The sequence below is a fragment of the Mauremys reevesii genome, linkage group 1 (assembly GCF_016161935.1).
Source record: "Mauremys reevesii isolate NIE-2019 linkage group 1, ASM1616193v1, whole genome shotgun sequence".
Lineage (NCBI taxonomy): Eukaryota > Metazoa > Chordata > Testudines > Geoemydidae > Mauremys > Mauremys reevesii.
Window position 1 is genome coordinate 19,391,191 of NC_052623.1, and position 27,172 is coordinate 19,418,362.

Sequence of the window (27,172 nt, forward strand, 5' to 3'; positions counted from 1 at the left end):
GTGATACAGAGTTGGTTGGTACGGCTGGCCTTACCTCTCCAATCCAGAATAGAGGGTGTCAGCATGTGCTGAACAATCATCACTGCACTCTGGCTGTCCCCACCTGCAGAACTGGCCCTTTGGGGCTGTTGCAGCCATACGGAGTAGAAAGCAGCCTTGAAGATGCTCTCATTTGTGTTGGAGGCTGATTCCACTCTAGGTTGTAGGGGAGGGCAAAAAAGGTGACACAAAACCACTGTTGTCTCCCCGCAGTGCCAAGTTCTGCTCCTGCTCAGTTGAGGATCTAGCTCATAGTCCCTTGCCAGAGAAAGAGGCTAAATTCTCCTAATGAATTGTTGGCTTAAAATAATTGTCCCTGACTCTCAGCAGAACCTTATGCAACATTTTCCTGACAGCTAGAGGCAGGGATCACAGAATAGTCAAAGAGGATGACATGCAATAGCATATATTAACCATTTTCTTTAGTACATGTGGATCACTTTCATACATACTTGTTTTTTCTAATGCATATGCTAATAATTCTCTTTCCCACTGGAGGGGTGGGGGGAGTTATAAACAGGGAACAACTGCAGAAAATAAACACTCCTGATCAAGTTAATGATAAAGCTGAAGGGAAACAAGGTTCCAAGGTTAAAATGCTGGACTCTGGTATTGGAAAACCAGAAGAATTTCTCTGATATGCAGCTTGATCATCATCTTGTTGATTAGTGACTTTACTCCCCTCTTCACCCCCAAAATTGTAGTACCGTGATCCAATGTACATATCAGTAGTGATGGGCTAGAGTTGAACTAACCACTGCCTGTGGCTGAGGTTGAAAAGCCCAGAGAAAACTGACAACCATGGTTAGAGGTATGACAGACATATAGGTACAGAGCCTAGCACAATGGAGCCCAGATCCTGGCTGGTGCTTTTAGACATTACTGTAATACAACTGCTAATGTAGTTTAGGAGCCTAATTTTATGCCCCTGTGTATACATGAGGAAGGGAGAAGAGCTCCTGGAGCTCAAGGACAATGATAGCACACGAACAAATGGGGATAAATTACCATTAGCACATTTAAGATGGAAATTAGAAAGTTTCTAACTATCGGAGCAGTGAGGTTCTGGAACAGTCACCAAATAGGAGCAGAGGGGGCAAGAACTTAACTAGTTTTAAGACGGAGCTTGATAGGTTTGACCAGGAGCATATGATGGGGTTGTTTGTGATAGCAGGGAATTGGCCTCTCACCCAGGAGGTCCCGTCCAGTCCTGTGGAGTGAGAGGGCACTGATGCTGCTTCATTTCCCAAGCCCAGATCCTGCATGTAACGATGCTTCCTCCTCTTCATTTCCGTTAAACTATCATGTCTCTTGTTTCAAAATCAGTGTGAATTAGCCATTTCCTGGCACTCCCAACTGTCTACGATGCATCAGCTCTGAGTAGCCAATCTCTAAAGATAACACAGGACTTCCAAGGAAACATACAGGCCCATCTACCACTCAGGAGATCTTAAAGAATGATAGTGTTATACGGTTCTAATATGATATTAATGGATTGTAGATGCTTTATCTCCTTTTTCATAACATTATCTGATGTGTGGCAAAGGGCTTTTGGAGCAAAAGAATTCACTTTCCATTTAATATCTTAATTGCTAGGGCTGATTCTCTTTCCATCCTGGTGTGAACCGGGAGTAGTTCCAGTGATGTCAGTGACGTTGCACGGGTATAAGTGAAGAGCAGAATCAAACTCTTTGCTACAGGGACACTGGGGAGAGAGAGAGAGAGAGAGAGAGAGAGAGTGTGTGTGTGTGTGTGTGTTTTTAATATAAAAAGCTCAGGCATCTTTCATAGTCACATGATGGTCCAGATCCTCAGCCAGTGTAAATCAGTGTAGCTCCAATGATTCCACCAATTTATACCAGCTGAGGCTCTGGCCCTTGGCTGTCTGGAGTGGGCTCAGGAGCATGAGTACCAACCTCAGGGCAGATTGTTAAGAAGCAGGGCACAAAACTGAACTCCTCAGATACTATAACAGCCTTAACTTGGAGTCCAAGACAGTCCCCTTGGGAACTCCAGTCTATCTTGCCACCCAGGTAAGCTTGCCTTAGTGAAAGATGGTCCCTTACCAAAAATCACAACAATATTAAGTCACTTACCCCAAGTCCTTGCACCTTAGATCGTACACCAAAGACAATGCTTGTATCCAATCCTATAATTAACTAAAGATTTATTAACTAAGAAAGAAATGAGTTATTTACAAGGTTAAAGCAAGTAAACATACACACAAATGAGTTCTAGTCTTAGGTTCTGAAAGGTAATAGAAGCTGCTGTAATATGCAAGTTCTATATGTCCTCTAGGGCTAACCCAAGCTAAGCAGTTGGGGATCCCTTGCTTATGCTTAGAAATCTTTCCCTCCCAAAGTCTAATCATAGAGATCCAGTTTCTTCTTGTCAGGGATTTTTATTCCCTTCCTCCAGAGTGCACATTGATGGGATGAGTCCTAGGGCATGAAGTCTCCTCTTCATGGGTGTTATGGGGAGAAATCAACAGAGTCTTTGTCCTTTGTTTCACAATGGTTCATTTGGTTTCAATGGGCCTTCTTGGGTGCAGAACCGAAGAGCTTTATAGGAAGCCAGCCTTTACATTAATTAATGCTTCTTTCCTGTTTGTTACACAGTTACAAAAGTTTACAGTGTGAATACTTAATATAACCTTATAACATGGGGTACAGTTGTTAAATGAGATACATACAGCATCCTACAAGAATTTCATAAAGACTAAACCCGTTTATAAATCAATACCTATTTGAATTTGGCTCGCCTGTGGGTTAGCATTATTTTCCAGGTACGTATTTGTCAGTGTTCAGCTGGAGGTAGGGGTCTTGGCATGAGCTGGCAACTGGTCTACCAGCATCACATCCCTATCCCTCAAAGGGGGTGGTCTTTTTTTCTGTGTTGTTGGGCTAATAAAAATCCAGATGTTGAATTGTTTTGCTAGGTTTAATTCTTAATGCTTGGTGGTCATTGTCTATACTGAGTGTAGGAAGTCTTGTGATGTCCAAAAGCCTGTTGTTGGTGTAAAGTGGCCAACATGTACTCACCATTATAGTTAATACTGTTTGTTCTTATAACATATTGTAAAAGATTTGGGGTCAGATCCGCAGTTGTTGATCATCAGCATAACTCCTTTTAGTCTGATGGCGCTATGCCAGTCTACACAAGCTAAGGACCTGGCCATTAGAAGAAGACTATTGGTAGCTTAATTCTGATCTCTGTTACATCAGTGTTTAATCTGGACTAACTCTTGGCAGTAGTGACTGTCTCTTGTTATGTGTTTGTGCAGCACCGAGCAGAATAGCACCCTGATCATGGTTGGGGACTTTGGATGCTACCGTAATATTAATAATATTGCCGTACATGGAGTTTTGCTGGATTTATGTGGTGTAACTGACAGCAGAAGCTGGTCTCAAAGATGGTATTTTGTGCAAAACAAAATAATCACTTACATCTGTCTAATCTGGTCTGCAGATCACTTGCTGGTGGTCTGAGGAGAGCTGGCTCCTCCTCTGTATTTCCAGCTGCTAAATTCCAATAAATTAAGCTAAAATATACTTTAAAATACTTTCCTAATATTATTTTAACATGTAAAGCAACTGCAATCATTCCCCGAGGGGGCCTTATGTGATGGGATGGGAGGTCACCCAGGAGACAAGGTCACCCAGGAGACAATCTCTGTATTAAAATGTATCTATTCTATGTAGAAGCTTGGGAACCGCCAATCAATTTAATAATTACCATTTGTGTTACAGTCCCACTCAAAGCCCTATGATTGTTGTACAAACAATTATTAAAAAGATGGTCCCTGCCCCATAGAGCTTACACTCTAGGTTACAATAGTGGATGGAAAAGAAGAGGTGGAGAACAAGGTAACAAGACAAGCATATTTTGGCACAGTGAGCATTAGTCATGGCTCGTCTGTCTACTGATGCTGTCTTATAGACATCTTGGCTTGGATCAGCCACCATGTGACACAACTAAACTGTATCTGCTACTCCTGCCATTCCCCAGCTGGGATTTCCGGTCAGCAGCTCTGATGAAAATGTCTTTGTTAGACTGACCTGCCAACCTGCCCTGGAAGAGCATCGGGCCAAGATTCCCCAAATAAATGGCTACTGTCATCTCTCTGTAGGAGAAACTAAGCGGGGTTTTGTATAGTGCTCATCCCAGTACCCATATGGCATCTTGCATCCTAGTGTCTGTCTTTGCACATCTTGGAAAGTGAGCACTCAATCTGCAAACACACCCACAAATAACTCTACTCATCCCAGTTGAGCCAGGGACTTGCAAGCACATGCGTTTGTTGGCTCGCACCTTTAGGAACCCCTTCACCCACCACTGAAATGCAGCAGCTATTTACCAACTTGCAGCAACTCTGTACAAGAAGGTGAGGGTAGAAACTGCAGAGGTAATGCAAGGAGCCAAAGTGGAATTAACCACAGTGAGGTCTTGTGGCCAACACCCATGTTCTTGTAAGGAGTGCCGGGGGATAGCTAATAACTACTAGGCCCTGACTTCTCATCTGGAAGACTGAAGCTCCTACAACACTTTAAAAGCATGTTGCGGTATTGGTTCAGGTCTGACTCAAAGTGCCACCTGCTGAATCAATGGAGGTTCTCCCATCCAGCTACTAGCCACACCTATCGCTGCATAGCTTGAAACCTAGCAAGGCCAAATCCGGTGGTGATGTGATTACTGGCAGTAACTGCTGGTTCCTAAATGTATGAGTGAGAAGGCATGAACTAGTTCCTGAACCTTGGTGTGCGTGCGCAAAGTCAGTGTAAATCTTACCTTGTGCTCTGTTGTATTCAGTGATAGTTCAGCTAAGATTATTGACTTCAAAATTCAGCTCTCTGCTTTTTATGTCTGATGCTAAATGAAAACCCCAGTAACTAATGGGCCACTTTGGTGCCAAGGGTAACATGCTACTTATAAACTGCCTACAGTTCTGATGTAAACAACCAAAAACCGAGAAGATTCCAAATACACCAATAGGTTTGCCACATGTCAGAATGATTCATGAGCAAATGATGAAAGAACAGAGATCTAAAAAGTAAACGACTAGGAATGCTTTTTATGGGTGAGGGTTCCCCCCTCCATTTTACTTGTCTTTTTCGAACGGAGGTTGAATAGAAATGGAAAGTTGGGGGGCAGGCATTTAAATGCAGCAGGACTTGGTTCCTATGTCTTTAACACTGCAGGATTTCCACATTCGGGGAAATTCCATGTAGCAGTGCTGCTCAGAGGTGAGTCCAGTAAGTTGTTGCCATAGTGTCTGGGGGCCGCAACCAAGATGCGGGCCCCAGTTTGCGAAGTTTAAAAATATATAAGAAACAGTCACTACCTCACCCACAAAGTGCAACAAACAACACACAACACAATCAAAATAGCATTATCTCCATTTTATGAATGGGGAACTGAGGCACAGCGGGATGAAATGAGTTGTGCAAGATCACACTGGAAGCCTGTGTCACAAGAACCAGTCCTAGCTCCTTAAGCACAAGACCATCCATTCTCTCGTCATTTCAAGTTTTTTCAGATGTCCCTGACTAACAGAGAGGACTTGCCAGTTTTCCATCTGCATGATATTTACTTGGCAGTGGTGGGTCTGTCACTGTGAGGATCATTCTCAAACCGGATCGGATAGTTCAGACTCGTCTTGGCAATTTTGACTGGGTTTTAACTGCTCAGCGGCAGGTTTTGGCTTCTTTGTTGGTATGTCCTGCGTGCTTCATGGAAGAATGTGACAAACCACCATTTGAGAGGGTTTGACAAAGGTTTTCGTGGAAGTTTGTCATTGTCTGTTTACACAAGAGTCTGGGTGGGAGGATGGGGCTAAAAGAATGTAAGAATGAAGCAAACCACCAAGCTAAAATCCATTTCCAAGGGGATAATGTAAAGTGTAAACAGAGGACCAGGCATTGCCTTTGGCTTCATTGAAACAAAATACTGGGTGGGGGAGGGAATCCCTCTGCTTGTGAAAATATATCTAGGTGCTTATATGGCCCTCAAGGGCATGGTATCTGAGCGCTTCATGGTCATGAATGGATTTTATCCTGACAAGAACCTTGTGAGGCAGGGGAGTATCCCCATTTTACAAAAGGGAGAATGAGGTGACTTGACCAGCCACTCAGAGTCTGGGATTGAACCCAACCCTCTGAATTCCTAAATGGTGGCCAATTCCACTGGTGTCCCTGGAGCCACACCCAGCATGGCTTGTTGACTTCTGTCATGAGTCTCAGAAACTGGTGCCTTTCCTGTTAGGAGCACTGAGAATCCCCTGGGTAGATCTTCCTCCACTTCTTCTCACCCTTGTCATCCCCTAACAGGGGTGGTTCCACTGAGAGGAGTTACTTCAATTTGCTATCTAATCTCTAACAGGAGAACTAGGTCAGTGCAGTCCTATGATGCCCAAGCACAGAGATTATGTATCTACACAACTGTGCTAAAAGACCCACGGCAGGGCCACTGCTGGCCCAGGCTTTGGGTTGCAGGTTTATAAAATTTCAGTGTAGATATTGGGACTCGGGGCTGGAGCCTGCGCTCTGGGACCGAGTCAGATGACCCAAGCCAGCCACAAGTCTTTTACTGAGGTGTGGACATACCCTGAGACAGGGAGCACTGATAAGACTATTGTACAGATGCTCCCTGCATTACACAAACCCGACTTATGAAAATCCGCACTTATGGAAAAAGTTCCATAGCTTTTTTTTGTGTGTGTAATTGTCGGGTATACGTTCCCAACTTATGCAAAATTCAACTTATGCGAGGTGTTCTGGAACGCTCGCGTAAGTCAGGGAGCGTCTGTATCCACTTCCAGCAGCTCTGTAGGGTGAGTGTTAGGTAAGGAAAGGGCCATTGCCCTTATTGTGGGGCTAATATGGATTTTTTTCATGTTTACCTACTTGGCTGCTCTCACTCTTGATCCTACCATCCAGGGAATGGTTCAGTCTGGATTTTCTTTCTTCTTGGGCCTCTTTTTCTCCCTCCCTCTGCCTGTGCATTCTTTGCACAGTGGTGGTTGACATTGTGCTGGATCTTGTTACCCGTTAATGCGCACTGCATAGGCATTTGGTCAAATTAATGTGGTTACTTTTCCCTGCTTTGATGGGCTTGGAGGCACTTGCCCGTCACCTCCGTGGCTCAGGGGTCAGTGGTACCACCACCCCTCCTGCTGCTACTTCTCCTCTGAGCTAGTGAGTCGTTTGTCACATTCACAGTGTTGGAAATTGTAGCTGCTTTCATAGCATCTTCCTCCGAAATTCGACGGAATCCATTTTGACGGCGGTGGGAAGATGGCAGAAGGCTGGGCGGCAGGTTTTCCTTTGCCCACACTTGTCGACGAAGTACCTAGATTGTAAGTTCTTTGAAGAAGGGACCATCTTTTGGTTCTGTGTTTGTACAGTACATAGCACAATGGGTCCTGATCCATGACTGGGGCTCCAAAGTGCTACCGCAATGCAAATAATTATAATGGCCTCAGCTGACTACTTCCTGGCTACATAGTAATGTTGTAAACAACAACAAAAATTAAATCTCTATATTTAAGTAAATGTAACTATGCAGGACCAGATCCTCAGCTGCTATAAACCCATGCAGCTCCATTGAGGTCAGTTGGAATTTACCATTAGCTTATGATTTGGCCCTTGTTAATTCATAGTTTCTTGTTTTTGTTGGTATCCTTAGTATAAGGATCAAAATATAAGTGCCTGCCGGAATGGTCTTGGATTTCACAGCAAACCATTGCCAGCATCAGAGCCCATGGTACCATGAGATCAGAGCTAGAACCAATGCACTATAAATATTTAGGCTGAGCATCTTTAGCAGACTGATTGCAATGATACTTTACATGAATCTTCATCCCGAAGGTTCCCAAAGCTCATTACAAGCTTAAATTAATATATAAAAGCTACACAGGGACCACAGAGTCCAGTCAAAACTTCGAGAAGAATCTGTACAGTAACTCCTCACTTACAGTCGTCTCAGTTAACGTTGTTACGCTGCTGGTGAATTGAGGAACATGCTCGTTTAAAGTTGTGCAATGCTCTCTTCTAACGTCTTTGGCAGCTGCCTGCTTTGTCCACTGCTTGCAGGAAGAGCAGCCTGTTGCAGCTAGCTGGTGGGGGCTTGGATCCAGGGTGGACCGGCAGCCCCCCTATCAGCTCCCCGCTCCCCTAAGTTCCTTGTGCTGCAGCCACCCAACAGGCTATCAATTGCGGCTATCCCTCCCCCAACTGCCATGTGCTGCTCCTGAGCCTTCTGCTCGCTGTGCGGGGGGGAGGAAGGGGGGCTAATGTGAGGGTGTCCCCCTCCCCCCTTCTCCTACACCCCACTTACCCCTTCTCCATATAGAGTAGGGTGGGGACACAGCCTGGGACAGCAGCTGCTGTCCCAACTTCCTGATCCAAGACAATGCACTTAAGAGTGGGCCAGCTTACTTAAAGGGGCAATGTGCATTTCTTTCTCTCTCTCTGTCTCCCACACGCAAGTTGTGTGTCTCTGTCTGCTATACTATCTCCCCTCCCCTCCATTCCTGCTGCCTTGTAGAGTGAGAGGCTACATTAACAACAATGTATTAACCCTTGAGGGCTCAGCCAAGTGCTAGTTCATCATTTAGCACAGGGGTTCTCAAACTGGGGGTCGGGACCCCTCAGGGGGTCATGAGGTTATTACATGGGCGGGGGGGGTCACAAGCTGTCAGCCTCCATCCCAAACCCTGCTTTGCCTCCAGCATTTATAATGGTGTTAAATATATTTTTTAAAGTATTTTTAACTTATATGTGGTGGGGTCGCACTCAGAGGCTTGCTATGTTAAAGGGATCACCAGTACAAAAGTTTGAGAACCACTGATTTAGCAGCAAGGCATTCCCTGGGAAATATCCCACCCTCTAACTTCACCACCTCAACCAAGCTTCACAATCATAGCTGTGAACAGTATTAAATTGTTTGTTTAAAATATATACTGTGTGTGTGTGTGTGTGTATGTGTATATATGTGTATATATATAAATTAGCTTTTTTTGTCTGGAGGGGAAAAAAAATTCCCTGGAACCTACCCCCCACCACTTACATTAATTCTTATGGGGCAATTGGATTCACTTAACATCATTTTGCTTAAAGTCGCATCTTTTTCAGGAACAGAATTACAGCGTTAAGTGAGGAGTTACTGTAGTATGTAATTACCCTTGCTGAAATTTGGTCAAAAAAACCCCACAGGCTAATCTTTTTCATACCCTGTTACTCTTCCATCAAATGCCATTAGCTCCATATCTCGCCAGAAATGGCACCTTCAGCAGCTCTGTCCTCTAATAACATGGTAGGACATCGGTTGAGTGCCACTACCCCCCACCATCAGCACCTAAGCAGAGCCTGTAGGTCTCTCATCCAGGTACTGACCGTCACCTGTCCTAGCCTGTTTAGCTTCAGCTATGACAACAACAAGATGACACAGCTGCATAAATCTGAGATGGGCAGTGACTATCCAGAATGAGTGTGATCAGCATTTCATCTCTGACATTCCATTGTGCAATCCACACCAGTGAAGGGCTGTGTCTCACCTCTGCCCTGCAAACTTGGGTGCCTCATGTTGCTTAGCTGCTGTAGCTCCCACCTGAGCTGTTCGCAAACAGCCTTCTAGCATGCAGGTGTAAGCAGAGTCAGGATGAGCTCTACCCTGACATCTGGTGGTAGATTATGGGGAGTGCAGAGTGGAAGTTTCAAGTATTCGCATTAGCATTTCAGTTATTTGCATGGGCACTCCCACCCCACTTAGCATACCACAAAGCAGCATGGGATGGTTATTTTCACAGCTGTGAGAGCCCCAATTTCGTTGTTATTGGGGCAGGAGGAATGAAATGTTGTCACCCTGATTGGGTAAATGGGGAACTACAAAATTGTCTTGTGATGGGGGGTTTCATTGTCAGCTGGATAGCGCTCGCTAGATGGGGCACATGGGTTCCAAAACCCATTGACAGGAGAGAGGCTGGGGACAGATATCTGTACTGGGTGGTGCAGGCTTCTTTTGTGAGCCAGAAGCATCAGTTCCACCTGTGCCTCTCTCCACTGTGGAATGTCAGTTAATTTTTGATTCCCTTAAGAATCTAGATACAGGTTACTGAGCTGAACTCACTGGGGCTCCCCTACTATGAGCTGGAATCACTAAGAGCTGAAATCACTGAAGAGCTGGACTTGCTGAGCTGAGAGCACTGAGTACTGTGCTAATGAGTGGGGGAGCCTGAAGCAATACCGTGGAGCAGAGCAGCTGGCAGAGCGGAGTGGAGCAGTTTGTGCAGCCACTGGGTGAGTGGAGCCAAGCAGCTCGCGAGGACGGCTGGAGTGGCTCACAGGACAGCTGGTGGACCAGAGCAGCTGGCAGAGCAAAGCAGCCCACAGAGCAAGCTGAGCTGTTTGCGGGGACGACTAGTGGAAGCAGAACCCCACGAAGAGGCAGGGCAGTTGGCCCCAAACCACGTAAGGTGCCCCTTTCTACCCAGGCTGGGGAGGGGGACCTCTGCAGAGAGACTCTTGAACTCTGGGCCTGCACTGACCCAGGACAGAGACTTGGATTGTGGGACTTTTGGGACTGTGGGTGATTTGGGGGTTGCTGGACTCAAGAGAAGGACACGGCCCAATTTGCTGGGATGGGTCTTTGCTCACGGTTTGACCTATGAACTCTAGCTGAGGTATTTTCCCAATGTAATGCTTGGTGTTTATCATGTATTAAACCTTTTCTGCTACACCAAGAGTCTGTGCTTGCGAGAGGGGAAGTATTGCCTCCTCGAGGCGCCCAGGGGTGTGTGTAAGATTTTCCCAGGTCACTGGGTGGGGGCTCGAGCTGGTTTTGCATTATGTTGTGGGGAAGGGACCCCTATGTATTGAACCTGGCCCTTGCTGCTATCGTTTCGGCCCGGCAGAAGGGTTACACAGGTAACACCCAGAGTGTCTGTGTATAGCTGCAGCCTGCCAGTTACACTTTGGCTTCCACCAGCCTTGGTTATCGCTTGCAGGGTGACTTCAAAACACTCTCTGTCCCAGATTTCCCCCCAGAATGTGTGTTCTGCACAGTCCAGCTATATTAGGTCCATTGCCCCTCAAGGGGATCAATATACAACAGTTTGCTACTTTAAATGGAGTTACTCACACAGTTCAGTTTAAACACAACACTGGATTATTTTTGATTAAAGACTAAAACAAGTTTATTTAACTACAAGGAGAGGTTTTAAGTAAGTACAAGGCATTAAAGTTAGAAATGGTTACAAGAGAAACAAAGAGAAAACACAAACTAGACTTGGTTCAAGGAGAAGTCCTCTACCACATGTTCCCAGTAGCCTTGCTGACCAAATGCTCAGGCCAGGATCTGTTCCCGAAGTCTGTTTCTTTTGTCGTCTTAGGCGAAAGGGAGAGAGATGGATAGGGAGAGAGAACTTGGGCTGTTTTTGCACCCTCATTTTTTATAATTGTCTCCTTTTGAAAATGCATTGCCCTAAGGGTTACCCCTAGATTAACCTCACAGTGGGAATGAATTTGAGTCATGGCATCTTATGGTGAAAGAGGTTCCATGTTGTTGTTTAGTAAGATGCAGATCTGTTTGTTCCTGCTCCCCTTCCTTGCCAAAAAATGGCCACGTGAGTGCCCATCAACTTTGAAGGCACCTGCCTACAGGCCATGGCTCTGAAAAACTGGTTTACCAGACAAGTCAGGGTAAACAGACCTAATTTCAGCTTGTGTTTAGAACTTGACAGAGAATGTTGCTACATGTGGTTCATCATGCTATGATTGACCAGTGCATTAGTTTTCAAATGATGCCTCAGAAGGCATATTTTGAACAGTTTATTACAATTGCATGTTGGGCGTGACTACAGGGGTGCTTTCAGTCACAATCTACTATGTTGTTAAGCTCTTTATGGGGATGCTTGGATTGTATTGAAGTTGTAGCACTGGTTTTAGAGAGTCTTGTGCTCTGAGGCAAATACCGCAGACCAGAAAAGACTGGCAAGAAAGGAGAGAAACTGCAGAGATGACACAAAAGCTGTGGAGATAGTAATAGGGAGGGAAAGAGCGATAGCTGATGGGACTTCCCCATGTAGTATGTTTGTTTTCCCCAGGAGTGAAATCCTGGCTCCAGGGAAGTGTATGGGGAATTTTGCCATTCCCTTCAGTGAAGCCAAGATTTCCCTCCAGGTTTTTAAAGTTAAGGGGCCAGATCTTCAGGTGGCATAGAGTGGCATAGTTCCATTGACTTCAGTGGAGCTATGCTGATTTAAACCAGCTGAGAATCTGGTCCATTGTTTAAATAGCTAGGTCCCAGGAAGAAAAGAAAGCAGAGACCCATCTGAGGTATTCCTTCCTTTGTAACATCTGGATTCTGTGCTGTCATTATGCAGTTGCTGTCAGCATAACTTAAACATAGGCTGATTCTGGCAAATATCTTTAACTGATGCCCTCCACGCTCACATCCATTTAAATAATTGTCAGTGTAGGAGCCTCAGTCATTGCAATAAATGTTTTGCAGTTACCATATGAGAGCAAAGCTGTTTGCATTCAGCTGGTGAAAAGTTAATCTTCTAGCACCTGATTTATCTGCATTCAGAGGTGGTGTGTTTGTGTTTTTTCATGCTGAAAGCCTGCATGTTCCTAAGACCTGAAGTCAATGTACTGTAAACACTTCCATTGACTTCAATGGGCTTTGGCTTAGACCACTGCACAAATATCCACGATGCAGCAATGACCATCACAAAGGCACTCAATGGCCCCTGTTAGCAATTTCAGTCCAAGGAGGCCGAGCAGTAAATAGCCATGCAGATTGTTCTACTCAGTGGGGCCCGGCTGGTCAGGATTGAGGCTGGTTGCTGAGGAAACATAGGCCAGACATATACATCAGCTGCCCATGTTGCCTATTCCGTGGCTAAATAATTGAAGGGATTGAAGGCCTCTGTAGACTTGGCACCTTTTGCCAGCACTAAATTCATTTCAAGTACCTACTATCAAGCCCAAGAGAGGATGGCCAGCTCTAGTGGCTAGCACGGGGCGAGAGCTGGGTTCCTATGCCAGCCAGAGTTGAGGACAGGAGCTGAGGTCAGGGACATAGTCAGATACCAGGAATCAGGCCAAGTCAGGAAACCAGGGGTGAGGGCCAGGAGATGATCTGGAAATCAGGAACCACAAGTCAGATACCAGTAACCAGGCTGATGGAAGAAACCAGCAGGAGAGGGGAGGTCAGAAGCAGGTAGTGCCAGGTGAGCAGTCCAAAGCAGGGTGGAACCCAGCTGTACAGACGATTTCCTGTTCTTCCTCATTGCTTAGGTCAGAGGAGCAGGTCAGTCGGGAGCTCTGGTGTTCCACCAATCAGGGCCCAGAGATGGAGCCTTCTCTCTGAGCTGGGTTTCAAGGAGGCCTAGTTCTAGTCCGCCATTGGGTGGTGGGTTGGAGTGTGATGACTCTGTGTTTCCCCAGGAACTCTGTGGATCTGGGTTGAGACCCAGGGGTCATGGCACCCACTACACTAAAAAAAACCCACTGTGGCCTCTAGATTTTGGCTTTTTTGTTGTTGGGGAAGCTTTCTGCCTTCCATTTTTATTACTAGGGACAGATTCCCAGTTTGAGGAGACAGTCACTCTGATTGTGCTTACAAGTAGAGCCGGGCAGTGGGAGAAACCCATCCAGGCTGCTCAGATGTTTTATGGAACTGAGAGTACCATGGTCCAGACTTCCAAACCCCTGCATGCTAAGATGTGGCTTTAGCATGTACCTGACTTGCACATGTGTAACCCACTGGTGGGTGTAGCATGCACTGACCCTGGCCAGTGGGTTACACATACACGATGCCTGATGAGTCCGGATTTGCTCTTGCCCAAGCCTGTGTGTATGTGAACAGCCTGACTTTCCTGCTTGCTCTGAGACATCTGCATGTAAACCCACAAACCTCTCCCTGTGACCCTGCCATCACCACTAGGGGGGGACAGAGCACCACACTGAGTGGGTTACCCTTGCATCAGGGCAAGAGAGCTGTAATGAAGTCAGTAGCCTGCTTACAGGGGGCATTGCAATGATTTCCATAAATCCTGTAAAAAAGGAGCAGCAAAGGCATCTGCTGATGAAATGCGCCAGCTCCTGCTTCCAGCATTTTAGGTGTTGGCCTCCTTTGGGCTAAAAAATAAAGGAAGTAGCATGGAGCAGCAGCATATAAGTTATTGTTTTCTGTAGTACCCACAATATGCTAGGTGCTTCCCAAACCTAAAGGAGGGCATGACTCCTGTCCCAAGCCTTTTTCATTCATATATATTTTAAGACCAGAAGGTCTATTACGTAGCCCAGTCTGATGTGTATAACACAGGCCATGTAATTTCACCCAGTAATTCTGGAAGGAAGCCTACAACTTCTAGGCAGACAAAGGGTAGAGGGGTCAGGGTGGTGTCCTGATAAAACAGTGTCCTGTGAATCCAACTTTAGAAATATAAAACTATCCTTAATTACCACTCTGCACGGCCACTATTAGTCAGCCAGCTATTCGCAGGCATCACAGTACAGGTGGAGGTTCAGGGGGGACTTCTAAATGGAAAAGACCTGTGAGGTCTGTGAGTCTATCCAGCTGCACTGTTTGCAATGAAGAATGACCACTGGGTTTTAGTAAATCTGGGGAGGGGGGTTGGATTATGAATCATCCTTAGGTTTAACCAGTTCATGAGAAGCTTGCTGGCTTCAGACAGGTGATATGGAATTTCTCATTGATGTGACATGAGCAAGGCTGCGAGTTTGTCACAGAGGTCACGGAAGTCACGGATTCTGTGACTTCTGCAGCGGCTGCCCCCTTGGGCCAGCAGCAGCAGTTTGAGTGTGTGCGAGAGGGCTCAAGGCTAGGGGTGAGGGGTTGGAGGGTGGGGAGGAGCATTTACCTTGGGGTTGGCGGTCTCCCCTGGCTCCCACTGGCATGGCTCTGCAGCTCCTAGGTGGTGGAGGGGCCAGGATGCTCCGCACCATGCACTGCCCACCCCCACACCTCCCATTGACTGCAGTTCCCAGCCAATGGGAGCTGTGCAGCCAGCACTTGTGGTGGGAGCATCAAATGGTGCCCCCTGGCCCCTCCACTGCCTAGGAGCTGCAGGGACACACGGAGCCGGGTAGGGAGCCCTTGCCAGACCCACCAACCCTCCCCCCTCCAACCCCCGCACCAGCGAGGGTCCTGGCCCACACGCTGTGGTCTGCCCTGTCCCCCCAGCACCAGCAGGGTCCCGGGCCATCATCCCTCCTCCCCAGAGCACCCCCTAGCCCCCGGAACAAGTTTTAGTTAGGGATATAGAATAAAAGTCATGAATCGATCACAGGCCATAAACAAAAATTCATGGCCCGTGACCTGTCCGTGACTTTTACTAAAAACGCCCATGGCTAAAACGTAGCCTTAGACATGAGCAGTTTGGAGATGTGTGCAAGGTCAATCCCCAACATATTCTTTGTTGGTCGGGTACCAAACACATCGGCAGTGTGGTCTAGTGGATTAAGCACAGCGCTGGGAGCAATGAACTCCTGAGGTTTACGTCCAGTTCTGTCACCGATTCCAGCTAAGGCTTGGAAGGGGAGGGTGCACCACCATGTTCACACCGGTTGTTTTTTCTTTTTCAAATAATTTTTTGTTAAATGAGTTGTGGGCTGAACCCAGGTATCCACAACTGATCGAACTTGCATCCTTGTTGGTAGTCCCCAATGAGGGGACAAGGATGTCATGGGACGGGGCACGACCAGCTCATATTTAGGGCTTGTGTAAACCTTTTAAAAAAAAAAATCCAAGGACTGATAGGTGATCTTGTGGTTAAGGGCCTGGATTGGGGCTCGGGCAGTCTGGGCTCTGTTTCCAGAGCTGCCCCAGACTCCCTGTATGACTTTGGGCAAGTCATTTGATCTGACCGTGATCTGAGAAAGAAGGCTGTAGTGGTTTGGGTATGTTGTACAGATGTCCAAAAAACTGTATTCCTAGACAAGCCCTTGACTAGACACTACTTGGTGGAAGATGGAAAAGACAAGGACAACAGATGATCTAGCAGCAAACCATTGAGAAAGATGGCGTTGTCGTGGAAACAGACTATAGTGAAGCAAGACAGGTCACATTATAGTGGTGGAAACAGTGGGTTACTGCGTGTCATAAGGCACAAGAGCAGCTAATCTGAAAAATAATTAGTGTCACTTAGCACCAGATTCTGATTCCCTTTCCCATGCTGAGTGACCCCATTAACTTGTGGATTTGAGGTATTTATCAATGAGTAACATTGTCCGCATCTGACCCACACGCTCTGCCTCAGTTTCCTTTTGTAAAATCAGGCTAATAGTCCACCACATCATGGAATGTTGCCAGGTGCTCATATTCTACAGTAATCAGAGCCATTGGAAAACCTGTAATATTCTAATTAACACAACAAATGCTCCTTTCCCTGCAGTGCTCACAACTCAGATATTGCAGCATCGTGCTGGTGCCTAAGAACCTGAAGGTGAAAATGACTAGAAATTGTATAAACAAAAAATGAGAGACTGGAAATTGTCAATTTCCAATCTTTTCATTGTCTGGGCTGAAATGCAAAAATTAAACAGCACACATAGGGAAGGAGACAATTCCACTTCTAATTGTGTTTCTGTTTCAATTGTCTGTGGTATAACTGGTAGTATAAGTAGGACTCCATTTTAAAATGTGATTTCTATCAAGATAGTGTCCCTTTTTTAAAATGCGAAAATCTCTGTTAACAAAGAAACCATTCCAGAGGCAAAAAGGAAATAACCCCAGGTTCCTTTGAGTTGGAAAAAAATGAACTCGTATCTACCTTCAAATGTGTAATATTAACCCCATCTATAGTATACAAAAATTGGCTATTAAACTGAATGATAATATGTTAGTAATTTGTAATGTCCTTTTACAGTAAAGAGGGAGTACAGGAGTGTAGTGTACAGGAATTGAGTAAGATCTGTTTAAATAGTTTGTGAGAGCGCTCGTGGTAGTCACTATGTACCATGTTTTAGTAACCGGCTAGAGCAGCAACGTACATACATAAATAGGCCTTGCATGTTGTATATAGTTAGTAAACATGGTCACTGTGCCTGTGTGATTTCATTTCAGCGGCTCTCAACCTTTCCAGACTATTGTGCCCCTTTCAGGAGTCTGATTTGTCTTGCGTACCCCCAAGTTTCACCTCATGTAAAAACTCTACTTGCTTACAAAATCAGGCCTAAAAATGCAAAAGTGTCACAGCCACACTATTACCGAAAAATTGCTAACTTTCTCGTTTTACCATATAATCAATTGGCATATAAATATTGTACTGACATTTCAATGTATAGTATATAGAGCAGTATAAACTAGTCATTGTTGTATGAAATTTTAGTTTGTACCAACTTGACTAGTGCTTTTTATGTAGCCTGTTGTAAACCTAGGCAAATAGCTAGAGGAGTTGGTGTACCCCCGGAAGACCTGTGTGTACCCCCGGGGTACGTGTACCCTTGGTTGAGAATCACTGGTTTATTTCATACTATTATTGTTGTGTGAAGGGAAAGAAGACCCAGTGTGGATGGGCCAGATACTCAGTTGATGTGGAACTTTGCTGATTTATCTGGCCGATCCGATTTTTTTTTTTATAAGGGTCACTGCTGATTTGTATTTGTTTTGCAGAGAATGCATGAATGAAGTCATTTTCAGTTGGTAAAATGACCAACCTCCATATTCTCGTGGCAGGGACGGTGGCATTGTTTTTTCGCCAGTGAAAAACACGAAAGGAACAAAGCAAGAGCAGCAGGGAAGAAATCATTGTCTGACTCCAATGGGGCTGGAAAAGTGGCTGAGATTTCAAACAGGGATGAAAAATCCTTGAAGAGCAAGACCGGCTGCTGCAGAGTTTATTGGCTTTCCCCTTCTGAACAAAAAGCTTGACATCAATGACACGCCTCCATCCCTCGCTTGGATCAGCGAAGCTGCATGTGACAGAAGAGCCGGGATGTAAAAACCCGCTGCTTGCATTACAGTGCTAAAAGGCGGGATATAAAAATGCTGAGATGGTGCCTCTGAGAGTGGCTTAATGTGGCTCCAGGGAAAAGAATGATCATGGTAAATGGAGCACCGGTTACAGGGGACAAAGCAAATGGGGAGGCTACATTGCTAACGAAAAAAGGAACGAAAGGAACTAATGAGGAAAGGGGGAGGGCACCACATGTTCTCCGGAGAGCATTTTAGTTGTCATCAGCAAGCTTTCCTTGCATATTTTCAACCCTTGGGGCCAAATCCAGCCCCTGTGTAAGCAGGCACAAGTCCATTGATTTTTGAAGATGAATTTGACCCTCTCACTGTAAGTCATGGCAAACGATGTCCATTCAGTTTAGTGAGAGGGAAATCAACAGCAGCCGTGGCCAATCAGCAGCAATTTGAGCTGTTCTGTGAAAAGACTGAAGGTCCAGGAGGCTGACTTTTCATAGATTACAAGGCCACAATGGACCTTTGTGATGCTCTAGGTTGTACAAAGCAGTCGGGTGAAAGTAAGCCGGTGCGGCATACCGGTAAAAAGTGGCCGTCGGTACCGGCCCGTACTCAGCTGACGTCGTGACGCTGCCCCTTTTGCGCACCCCCACCGGCGGCCCCGCCGGGTCCCTAGCAGCAGGGCTGCCGACGGAGGGGCGCAAAAGGGGCCCGCTACGGCGCAAAGTGTCGCGGCAAAGGCTTGCTTGCTTAGTGCTGCCTTGCCCACCCACACTGACGCTGACGGGGAAGTGCAAAAGGAGCAGCTGCCCCGGGGCTGCGATTTAAAAGGGCCCGGGGCTCTGGCTGGAGCCCTGGGCCCTTTAGCCACTGGAGCTCCGGGTGGCGTGGGCCAGGCAGTGCGGATGGGCTGGCTGGGGGATGCTGACCCCCAACCCCGCCCCTTCCACCTGAGGCCCCGCCCCTTCTGGCGGCCAGAGCCAGCCCCCGTACCGGTAAGTGTTGAAAGTTACATTCACACCTGAAAGCAGGCCCTAAGGCTTGTGTGAATTAATTCTAGTTTGAACTAGAACATATCCATGTCTTGGATCTGATGTTTGCACCCAAACATTCGGATGTCATTTCTAGTCTTAAAAATAAAAAAGGCCAAGAGCAGGGATTGGGCTGACTAGTGCGGCTGAGGTGAAGATTTTGAAAGCCTAGTGCATGTGCCATCAAGTGTTAAGCATCAGCAGGAACTTCAAAGTTGCCGCACAGCCTGGAGGTCACTTTTCAGTGCCGTGCTTCCTGTTGTCTCGTGCACGCAGAGTTGCAGAGATTGAAGGTCTGTCTACATTGCAATCAGATGTATGATTGCAGCTCAGTCAGCAGTGAGGATGCGGCAGCAGAAATCCTAGTCTGGGCTAGCAACATGAATAAGTAGCCAGACTCCTCGGTGGGTTTGTACAACTCATGCTGCATTGTGTGCTGTTATGTTCACAGTATACACCTAGAGAAACTGGATAAAAACATAAAACACTCTTGCTGGAAGGTTAAGAGCATAAGAACGGCCATATTGGGTTAGACCACAGGTCCATCTAGCCCAGTATCCTGTCTTCCAACCATGGCCAATGCCAGGTGCCCCAGAGGGAATGAACAGAACAGGTAATCATCAAGTGATCCATTCCCTGTCGCCCATTCCCAACTTCCAGCAAACAGAGGCTAGGGACACCATTCCTGCCAATCTAATAGGTCCATCAATGGCTATTAGCTATCTTCCAGGGTTATATCTAGTTCTTTTTTGCAATTTAACACTACTTTATTCTTATAATCCACAACAATAATACACAGTAACCAAAACCAGAGAGAGACAGAGCAGGCTGCTCCCTAAGGCAGTGATGTCCAATTTACCCTGTGATGCTTGTGTAAGGGGACTGTTGCCCCTGTTGGTGTCACTAGGCCTAAGTAAACCAAAGTTGTGACCGCAGGCCTGAGTGAACCAGAGGTCTTCCATGCTGTGAACTTTAACCAGCCTAAGATGCTAACAGACAGCAAGCAAAAAATGTGTCAGCTGTCTCTGTCAGCAGATGCAGATGCAGGGAGTTTGAAACAGGCGGGGAGGAGAGGAGGGGAGGGAGAAAAAAAAAAAAGAAAAATGGCCGACAAGGCCCCAAAGGAGAAGCTAATGGGAACGAAAAACGACTTTGCACAGAAATTTTTAAAGTAACTGCTGTTGGGGGGGGGGAGGGGGGGGGGAAAAAAAAAAAAAAAACACACAAAACACAACAAAAGGGGTATAAATGCTGGGGGGACCCGCAGTGCGTGTTGAGCTTTTTTTTTTTTTTCTTTTCTCTTGGGCTCAAATAAATGTGATCAAATTAATGTTTTCACCCTGGTGTGTTGTGTAGTGTGTGTGCCGCCCTGTGTGCTGCCCCCCCGCTTTGCTCCGCCTCCCTCCGGCCCAACAACACACTAACATTCAGTGTCAGGTGGGTGTGGGGTTGCCCTGGCAGCTAGCTAGGGGGAGATCGATGGGGCAAATCAGGACCCTGAGACTGGGAGGCCCAGGGGCCCAGGCAGGACAGCCTGAGCCAGCCTGCAGCAGGAGGCAGGGGAGACAGAAGAAGGGGCAGGGCCAGGGAGGGTCCGTGTGAGGTGGAGAATGGAGCAGGAGGAGCAGGAGGGGCGGGGAGGAGCTAGGAGGGGGGGAGAGAGGAGCAGAGCCAGGCCAGGAGGAGCCAGAGGGGCCAGAGAGCCCAGAGAGCCAGAGCCAGAGCAGAGAGAGAAGAGCCAGAGAGAGAGAGCCAGGTGCAGGCAGAGAGCCAGGCCAGAGAGCAGCAGAGGGTGGTGTGGGGGGGGGGCCAGGGGGGGGGGGGAGAAAGACCAAAACAGCAGCACACCAGCCAAGCCCAGGGCTGGGGGGTCCAGGCAGGCCGGGGCTGGCTGGGGGGGGGGGCTGGGGGTGGCCAGAGCCTGAAGACCACCCAAAGCCTGGAGGTGTGCGGTCACCATTGCAGAAGTGTCAGCCAGGGCCTGCAAGCAGAGGCCTGGGGCACTGAGGGGAACTGGAAAGGACTGCAAGAGTGACAGAGACAGAGATTGTTGATGTGTGATGTTCCAGAGCTGTTTGTGATGTGTTTGTGCCAGAGAGTGTATTCCTGTTCTTATTCTTTCTTTTCTATTATTTTTAATTAAATATTTTTTTTTATTTTTAAATTGTATGTGTAAATAATTAAATTGTATGGAGTAAATGAGTAATCAGAGGGGGAGGGTGGTTGAGGGTCCCTATCCCTGGTGAGGGGTGGGACAGGTCCTGTCCTGTCCCCCAGCCCCCAGGGCCCCTTGGGGGTGGCCTTGGGAGGGTGAGAAGGGAGGAGAACAGGGCCTGAGGGCTCAGGGGGGAGGCTCTGGAGGAGGAGGGAAGGGGGCCGAGGAGGAGGATCTTTTCTGGGGTAGCACTTCACTAGACTGGCACACAAGCCACAAGCCCACACCCCAGCCACAAGCCAGAGCCCATCCCCACTTGCAGAAGAGATGCCAGCTCATGCCAAGGCCCTTGCACCTCACTGAACAATGCATAGCTGGAAACCAGTCTGGCTTACCTGTGTGTTAGCACTATTAAAACAGATGTTAAGTTTATAAGAATGTGTTTAGGGTTTAGACTTGATGAATGCTTGTAGCTGTATGTATTGATCGCATCACATCTGCTTTCCATGGTATAAAGTGAGTGTTTGCAGTGTAAACTTCTGTAACTGGGTAACTCACCGAAAAGGAAAGAGCATTGGCCTGTTAAACCCAGGGTTGTGAGTTCAATCCTTGAGGGGACCACTTAGGGATCTGGGGCAAAATCAGCACTTGGTCCTGCTAGTGAAGGCAGGGGGCTGGACTCAATGACCTTTCAGGGTCCCTTCCAGTTCTAGGAGAGAGGTATATCTCCGTATATTAAAGAAGCATTAATCAATGCAAAGAGCTGATCCTGTGCACAAGAAGGCCCCCTGAAACCAAATGAGCCATTGTGAAACATCAAAGGACGAAGACTTTACTGATTGCCCCTTCCCCCACCCCATACTGATAAAGAGGAGACAGGCGCCAACACTTGTCCCATAAGTTTGAACTCTGGAGGAAGGAAATAAAAATCCCTGGCTAGAAGGAACTGTGTCCCTATGCTACTTGATCTCAGGGAGAGGCCAAGACTTCTAAGCATAAGCATGGGATCCTCAGCTGCTTAGCTTGGGTTAGCCCTAAGGGACACAGAGTTTGCTCATTACAGCAGCTTCTAGCACTTTTTGAAACCTAATACTGAACTCATTTGTGTGTGTCTGTTTACCTGCTTTAACCTTGTAAATACCTCATTTCTTTCCTTAGTGAATAAATCTTTATATGACTGGCAACAAGTGTTGTTTTTGGTTTGAGATCTGAGGTGCAATTGACCTGGGGTAAGTGACTGGGCCTTTGGGACTGGGAGTAACCTGAATACTCCTGTGATTATTGGTGTAAGGCAGTGGCTCTCAACCTTTCCAGAGTACTGTACCCCTTTCAGGAGGCTGATTTGTCTTGCGTACCCCCAGTTTCACCTCATTTAAAAAAACTACTTGCTTACAAAATCAGACATAAAAATACAGAAGTGTCACAGCACACCACTACCGAAGAATTGCTGACTTTCTCATTTTTATCATATAGTTGTAAAATAAATCACTAGGAATATAAATATTCTCACATTTCAGTGTATAGTATATAGAGCACTAGAAGTCTCTGTATGAAATTTTAGTTTGTACTGACTTCGCTAGTACTTTTTATGTAGGCTGTGGTAAAACTAGGCAAATATCTAGATGAGTTGATGTACCCCCTGGAAGACCTGTGCGTACCCCCATGGGTATGTGTACTCCTGGTTGAGAGCCACTGGTGTAAGGAGCCATCTATCACAAAGGCAGGCTTGCCTGGGGGACAGGACAGAGTGCATGCCCAAGGGGACTGCCTGTCGCACAGGGGTGAAAGTAACTTACAGGACTTACCGGTTCTGCTGGAGTCCTGAGGGGGCGTGGCCTCATCCGGAAGAGGCGTAGCATCTTAAGCTTTAAAGGCCCTGGGGCACCAGCTGTGGCTGGAAGACCCAGGGCCTTTAAATCAGCCAGGGGATCCCAGCTGCAGAGGTGGCTGGGAGCCCCCACCCCCCGGGCTCAGGGGCAAATTAAAGGGCCCGGGGCTCTGGCCGCTGGGGGGAACCCCAAGCTTTGCGGGGCTGGGGCAGGGATTTAAAGGGCCCAGAGCTCCTGCTGCTGAGGGGAACTCTGAGCAGCTGCGGGCAGCCCAGAGCCCTTTCAATCCCCGTCACGGAAGCCGGTGCGGTCCAGCACGGCGGACCGGCTTACTTTCACCTCTGCTGTCACACCATGGTAAGGCTGTTGTAGTGTTTGACGAGTTCACACTTCTCACTAGGTTGGTGAGATCTCAGTGTAGAACACACCCAATGTGGGGGTTGTGCCCTGCTTCTTAACAGTCGGCTCTTATGAGCGTGAGCCACTCCAGACAGCTTGACACACCCCCTTGTTTTAGACGGTTTTTTTTGCCGTCTGACTCTGTATATGTCCCTGCAGAGCCCCTTTAGCCTGCAAACAGGAGCAGGGGGAACCCCCCTTCCCCCCCTTCACATTCTTAAAGTGAGAGCTTGCAATTCCGACACAGCCCCCACACATGCCACTACTTCATCACTGCTATTTTTAGCCATACAAGCTCGATTTAAAGCTAGCACGGGTTTGCTTCCCTGAACTGCAGCCACCCCTCTGACTGCAATGTAGACGTATCCTGGGACAAAGAATGCAGCCAAGCTAGCTAAGCAGGGCACCGGGACCGGGTTGACTTCAGATGCTGTTTCTTGTTTAGCTGAGTATGCATTACCTTGAAGCTGGCCTCAGTTCTCTTGGAAACGCTGTACTGTGAATATCATTGCAGAAGTCAAGGTGTGAGGTCACAAGCATGTTCCAGAAATCTTGCTGTATCAAAGTTAAACTTGGGGCCCTGTGCGATGTTTATGAGGCGAGGTCTGCACATGGGGAATGGGGCAGGAGGAAGAAAGCTGATATTCAACTCTAAACATAAGGGACCCTTTAAAAACTTGCCAGTGTTGTATTAAATTAACTTACTGTATGTCAGTATTGCCCCAAATCCCATAAATACTTAGCACTGGGGCTACCTGGGAATACTGCAAATCCTGGAGTGATGTCCCGTAGGCACCGTTCGTAAAGGTGACCACTACAGTTGTGACAATCAAACTAGGAAAGAGGGCAGAGAAAACGAAGGCATTTGGGAGGGGTCTGAAAAGAAGTGAGTATTTAATAGGAGGTAATCGGCTTTCAGCCAAGAGGAAACGGGGACAAGACAGGGTTATGGATATCCAGGGGAAGGGAGAAATACAACGGCGTGTCACCGGCATATAAAAGAGATCACGGGCTGTGAGCTGAGTTAATGTCCCTGTGAGGAATTGGGTTATAGTCAGTCCTCTTCCTATTCCGCTTCACTGTCTCTGGCATCTTCGCTATAGATTGTTGGAAGAGTTTTTTGTCTGCCTCAGTTACCCGCCGTTCGCTGGGGAAGGGAGGGGTGACGGCCAGTAATTCAGCAGCAGTGTTACAGCGAGGGGGCAGGAAGAGGAAGATGCCACAACAGCAGCTTGCTGTGCCACATCCAAGATGCAAGGCCCACCGTCAGTGACTGGTCCTGGCTGACCCATGCCCTCGCTCGGAATCTTTTCTGAAGAGCGCACGGTTCAGAGAAGTGTCGCCTCCCCATTTTTTGTCAACTTTAAGCAATTCTAAACTCCCTACTTCCGGGGCTGGGCTGGAATCACAAACCACCACCCAGAGGGAGATTTTACACTTGGGTGTGTGTCTAAGATTTGCAGTCTGGATAAGCATCCAAATTTTTCACAGCTTATCGAAACTAGACTGAGCTACATCTCTCTTGCTAGTTGAGAACAGAAGATGGCACGTTCCCAGTAGAGACTAGGGATCAGTGTTAGCATCAGTTGCTGATCTATCCTCTATTTTCAGGCCAGAGTATGGGCAAGACCATGACAGAAGCAGCGTCTACTAAGCATCAAACTGGGAGTCAGGGATGCCTTCAGTCTAACCCTAGCTCTGACACTGATTTACGCTGTAGCTTTGGGTAAGTTACTTAATAGCTAGCTCTTAAAGATTGCTTTTTCTGCATAGATCTTAGACCACTTTACAAAGGAGATCAATATCTTTGTCTGCATTTTACAGATGGGGAAACTAAGGAGCATGAAGGTAAAGTGACTTGCCCAAGGTCACCCAGCAGGCCAGTGACTGAGCCAGGAATAGAACCCAGGTCTCAGGCCAGTGCTGTAACCACTTGGCAACACTGCCTCCCCTTCGTGAATGGATTTTTATCCTCCGCAAACCCCTGGTAGGATAGGGAAGCATTGTCCCATTTTATAGATGGGGAACTGAGGCACAGAGCAGATTGTCTTCTGCCCAAGGTCACACTGGAAACCAGTGGTTGAGCTGGAAATTGAATCCCAGTCTCCTGAGTCTCAGTCCAGTACCTTATCCACTAGGCCTTTATAGCAGGACAGCGTCACTGAACATAAGAACATAAGAACTAATACAAGAACTAGGTCTGAGTACCCCTGAGTGTGGAGAAAGTTCATATCTCGACCTGGATCTGAACTCTGTGGCTGGCCCATAGCTCTGGGAGGGTCAAACCATAACCCTGGACCTGAAACCACTTGAGCTGTGGGGTCCATGTGCTGCGTCTCATGCCCATCTCTGGCTTTCACTTTAACAGCGAGTGTTTCTGAGCGCGGAAGAAGCAGCACTTCGGTTTGCTGTCAGCTCTAAGAGCCCTGCGTTTTGTCTCCCTTTGACTGGAAGGAGAAAGCTAAGACCCAGTAATACGGTAGCTGTGCTACTTCCACTGGGGCTGCTGACTCCCAGCCAAACTGACAAACCACTGCTGAGATTAGTCCATTGATTGTGGCTGTTTTTCCTCGCAGAGCTCAATGAACGATGGAGAATAATGATTCTGTCTGACTTTCTCCACACCAGCCAGCCGCTTGCAAACAGCTCGGGGGGCAGAATGCCACGAGCCATCATCTGGCACCTGAACAAATGGCCAAATTGGAGATGAAGGGTGCAAAGCACCACATCAGTGAATGACTTCGCTTCGGCCAAACAACACTGCGATTTTCATCTAGTCCACGATTAACATGTTCCACGGTAGGACGTGTCTGAAATACTCTCTCTGCCTGCTTCTAGCCCAAGGTTCCTTTGTGAGATGGGACTTCACCAGGCGTGATCAGATGCTTCCCGGAAGAGGTATGCATTGAAACACATTACAGCCAGGGATGTGACCTTTGCTGCTAGACAGGGTCGGTACCTGAAAGGAAACCTCAAGGGGAAAATTATGGCTGTTGGTGAGTCAGCTACAAATCAGTGCCCCAGCCTGGTGTCAGCAGGCGCTGTGCGTCATTCAGATGAGAGGGCAAACTGCAGGCTGGAGCTGGGCAAAGTTCAGTGGGTCAGGTGTGCCTGGACCTTGGGGAACTTTATTTCATGGGGAGTTCACATCCCCTGAATTTTGTGCTGAATTTCAGGCTTGAATGAATCCCCAAAGCAAAACTTGGGTGAAGCAGCCAATCACAAATGCTTCACTAGCGCACCTGGAGAATGACTGAGGCAGGGACCGCAAAGGTTGGCCCAGGGGAACTGCTGGGTAGCAAACCAGGGCTGAGTTAAGGGTTTATTTAAAAAAAATGTTTGCACAGTTCCCCTCCAGCCTGTTTCCCTGGCACCCACTGTTGGCATTGCTTCATTAACCTCTCTGGCCCAAATGCTCATCTGTGTAGCGTACTGGTAATCCTTTAGCAACCAGCAACTGTCAATTAATAAATAAAGGTCCGGAAGCACAGTGAATCCCAGAGATCGGAGCTATACAACGGGGGAGGCGTAGGCACCATCTGGACTGTGCACCTGGCTAGCATTGCTGGCTGGAGTGGGAGAGGCAGGGCAGGGCTCACCTTCCCCTTAGCCTCTGTGCTTTCCCTTGGGGCGGCTTTTGCTTGCGGGAGCGATGCATGGCCACAGCCTGTGTAACTGTGATTTTCTACTATGCAACCTTAATTTTGCATTAACATCATTTGACCCTTGTAATATGCAGTTTGCAGTGTTTGTCGAGCATCTGGGGTGAAAGGCCCTGTGTG

At 47.3% G+C, this 27,172-nt stretch overlaps 1 long non-coding RNA gene across 1 annotated transcript in view; it reads left to right on the forward strand.

Moving 5' to 3' along the window:
* Positions 1-26,968, forward strand: part of LOC120405334 — a 35,431-nt gene extending 8,463 nt beyond the window's left edge. The window contains exons 3-4 of the long non-coding RNA XR_005598679.1: positions 25,002-25,116; positions 25,967-26,968. This is a non-coding gene — a long non-coding RNA (uncharacterized LOC120405334). The remainder of the gene's footprint in view (positions 1-25,001; positions 25,117-25,966) is intronic.
* The last annotated feature ends 204 nt before the right edge of the window (positions 26,969-27,172 follow it).